This window comes from Octopus bimaculoides, chromosome 19 (assembly GCF_001194135.2).
Source record: "Octopus bimaculoides isolate UCB-OBI-ISO-001 chromosome 19, ASM119413v2, whole genome shotgun sequence".
Lineage (NCBI taxonomy): Eukaryota > Metazoa > Mollusca > Cephalopoda > Octopoda > Octopodidae > Octopus > Octopus bimaculoides.
Genome location: NC_068999.1, coordinates 35346257 through 35350874, shown reverse-complemented (window position 1 = coordinate 35350874; position 4618 = coordinate 35346257).

The window sequence follows — 4618 nt, the reverse complement described above, 5'->3', positions numbered from 1 at the left end:
ACATACCTCTGTGAGAATATATCTTAAAGCATTGCTCATGTCAGGGCTCTGGGGAATCTATAATATATCAGTGTCAATTACCTCTGCGTGGTTTCGTATTGCGGAAGCAGCTATAAGCCTATGAATTTGATTATGTAATTCCCGTTCATTAGTTAGTTATACATACATATACACACCCCTACATAGACAAACACATATAAAGGTTTTTGCTGTTCTTCTGACCCCTTTCTACAACTCATTATCATCGTAATCACTCTCATCACTATTACCATCATGATTATCACCATTGATTGGTATTATGAAACGATTCCTGGGACAAGAGATCAACTTTATTCATTGCACCATAACAAGACTGCTTTGTCGGTCCTATCTATATTCACCTGAACTGTCCCAGTTACTTCTAACCTCCATTTCTTTTTCAGAACTTCAAGAGATGGGTTTATCGTCAACTGCTACATTTTCTTATGCCTCTTTCCTAATGTGTGACGAAACACTGTTCCATACACGCTCTGTGGACTTGGTGTATTTTTTCCAATATATATATATATACACATATATATGATGGTCTTCTTTCAGTTATATACATATATATACATATATATATATGCTTGCTTGTCTCTGTGTGTGCATCTTTGTGTATATGGTTTTTTTCCTGACCACCGCTTGACAACCAGTGTGGTTTGTTTTCGTGTAAAGAACTTAGCAGTTTGGCCAGTAGATCGATAGAATAAATACCAGGCTTCAGAACAAATAACAATTACTGAGGTCAGTTTGTTTGACTAAAACCATTGAAGGTGGTGCTCTAGCATGACCGCAGTTAAGTGACGAAAACAAATACAAGACAAAGTGAGGCAGTGAATTTTACACAACATTCCAAGCATTATGCCTATGGTACAAAGATCAAGTAACCGATACGAAAATCTGTGGTATTGAGCAGAATATTTGTTGTAACGATATTTCTGCTTCAAAAACTCAGCACGAGACCTTTGTGAAATATAATGGAAAAGATGTCGGTTTCAAAACATTGATGTCCAGGTCACAGAAGCAAAGTTTGAAGGGAATATTAGTCCTTTCCTTTGATTTCTAGAAAGACGTACATAGGAAATAACACTTACTGACCAAAGACAAGCAATAAATAAAATAAATAAATTTGATAAAATTTTGTTAGTGTTATTATTAGACAAGCTGAAGGCGGCGATATCGTAGATTTGTTAGCACGCTGGACATTTTGCCCGTCGCTATGTTCTGAGTTCAAATTCCGCCGAGGTTGACTTTACCTTTCATCCCTTCGGGGTCGACAAATTAATTACCATTTGAGTACTGGGGTCGATGTAATCGACTAGTCCCCTCTCACAAATTTCAGGCCTTCTGCCTATAATAGAAATGTTGTTATTAGATGAGCCGTGAATTAGCAGAATCGTTAGGTCAGTGAGAAAAATGCCTTGCAGTATTTCTTTCGATTATTTACAATCTGAGTTCAAATTCTGACGAGTTCACCTCTACCTACAAGTCAAGAACTGGGGTCGATGTAATCAGCTCACTGCACTTCTAAAACTTTAGGCATTGCACATATGTTAGAAACAAGTTGCGAGAGGCAGAATCATTAGAGCGACGGAAGTAATGTCTTGCGATATTTCTTCCGGAGATTTAGGCTCTGAGTTCAATTCCTGCCGAGGTGAATTTTGACTCTCAACCATTCATGGTCAATAAAATAAGGTTTAGTTAAGTGATGGGGCCAGCTAAGTGTGCCCGATCTCAGGATCATGTGAACGGAAAGTAAGCTTCTTAACTTTATAGACATACACATACACATGCACGCAGGCACGCACACACACATACACACACACATACACACACACACATCCGCACACTTGCACACACACAGAGAGGCACACACACTGACGCACATATATACATGTGTGTAAATTTAGATATTTGTGTGTGTGTGTGTGTGTATAGAGATAGATGGATAGATAGAAAATATACTTATATCATGCATTCATACATATATATATATACATGCATGCATACACACACACATGTGTAATTGTCTAGATATATAGACACAATTGTATGTATGTACGTGTCTGTCTTTCTCTGTATCCGTACCCCCCTCTCACTCATAAACCATACACACACACACACACACACATACACACATATACACTCACACACTCACACACACACACACACACACACACACACACACACACACACACACAAACCAGCAACATAACAGTTAAGTTAAAGGTGTCCGACTATTCAATTACTTTCACCCTAGCTGCATCCCCACGTCTCTGCACCGACCATCTTCTTTTTGTTCAATGCTTCCTAAAGATCAAAGTGAAGACTTCATACTATGTACAACCAGGTCAAGAAATTATATAGGATGTCCGATTGAGAAGGAAGAAAAAACTGGAGTGGGGTGTACCTTTCTTAAACATCGCTCCCAAAATGGTTTTAATTTAACGGAAGGAAAGCCTTTTGAAAGGGCAAGTAAATCAAGTTAGCCATCATCCAATGTGCAGCCTCGGGCTGTATTCTTTCATCACAGCTATTTTTTCTTTTCTGTATTGTGTGTGCTTTGTTCAGATTTTGCTGTTTTAGTTTTTCTTTTTTCTTTTCTTTCGTGCGTAGATTTTACTTTGCATTTTCTTTCTTTTTCTTTCTTTCTTTCTTTCTTTCTTTCTTTGTTCTATGCTACTTGTTTGTTTGTCTGGAGCGACCTACAGTTCATACAGAGTATCGGACATGTAAGTTTCGTGTTATTTTATTTTCGGTTTATGAAAGAAGTCTTCGGTGATGATGCGATTTGATAATAACGATGACAACGACGCCGACGACGAAGACGATGAAGTTGATGATAATGATGATAATGATGATGATGAGGAAGAGGATGAGGAGAAGGAGGAAGAGAAGGAGGAGGAGGAAGAGGGAAAAAAGGATGAAGTGGAGATGATCATAGCGTTGAGGAGAATGGTTATAATGATCATTAGTTTCTTTTTATGCCAGGACTACTGTTGTTGCTGCTGTTTCTGCTGCCGTTGCCGCTGTTACCGCTGCTGCTGCTGCTGCTGAAGATATATATGTACGGAAAAATATAATAATTATAATTATAATAATGAAGGATGATGATATAACAATGCGAACAATAATTATATTAATTACAATAAACAACGTTTATGAATTTCAAAATAAAACGATGAGGCTGATGATGACGATAATGATGACGAAGACGACAATTAAGATGAAGATGATGATGATCACAATATTAATAATGCTAATAATAATAATAATAATAATAATAATAATAATAATAATAATAATAATAATAATAATGATAATTTTAACAATAATTGTAATTATAATGATAATGATGGTGACGATGAGGAGGAGGATGCGGATGATGATGATAATAACTACAAAAACAACAACAACAACAACAACAACAATAATAATAATGATAATGATAATAGTAATAATAACAACGATGATGATGATGACGACGACGACGATGATGATAATGAAATAAAGAAAGAAAATATGTCAAAGAACATAAAAGGAGTTGCAAAAAATATAAGAGATTAAAACAAAAAAGTGATGGAGTGCAATTGCTGTTGTTGTTGTTGCTGTGGTGGTGTATGAATGAGTGTGAGGAGTTGAAGCGTTAGTAGGGGCACTGAGGAGGAGAAGAAAGAACGACAAAGACAGTGAGAGGGAGAAAGAGAGAGAGAGAGAAAGAGAGAGAGAGAGCTTAAAGTGGTTGAATTAACGGAAGATTACAACGAGAAATTTGTTAATAACTGGAAAGATGACGGAAAAGGTGGGGGTGTATGTGAAGTTATACGATTGATGGGAGAAAGAGAAATTAGGGAGGTGGAGGAGAGGATTGGTGAAAAAAAGGGGTGGAGGGGAAAAAAAGGAAAATGGTGTAGAAATGTAATATAGAGTAGTAGTAGTAGTAGTAGTAGTAGTAGTCGTAGTTACTTCAGCAGCAAGATGACGACGAAGACAAAGAAGAAGAAGAAGAAGAAGAAAATGGGGGGAAGGAGAGGAGGGAAGAAGGAAAAGGAAAAGAAAAGAAGGAAAAGAGGAGGAAAGAAGAAAGAGAAAAAGGAAATGAGGAGGAGGAGGAAAAGGAGGAGGATGGGAAAAGAAGAAAATGAAGGAGGAGGACGGGGTGTCGAAGAAGAAGGAGGAGCAGAAGAAGAAGAAATAGGAGTATGACGAGGGGAAGGAGGTAGGGAAGGAAATGGAACAAGACGGAGAGATGGCGCGCTGGTCGGTCTGGTTCGGCGGAACGGAAGGACGGTCGATCCACTTAAAGATGGCGCTTGCAGAGACATCTAAGTTAATTATGAAAGATAATGTGTAAACGTGAAAACTAAACAATTCGGTGTATATTGAGATTAATATCAAATACGCTGCCCGATCAAGCAAGCAGGCAGCGAAGTTAACAATAACAACAATGGTGTCATCATTCTTCGTCATCACCGTCTATATCAAATGCCAAGACCGTATATATATATATATATATATATATATATATATATACACATGTATGTTTGTGCATATACGTACATGCATGTGATAGTCTATGAGTCTGTTTTCTTATATA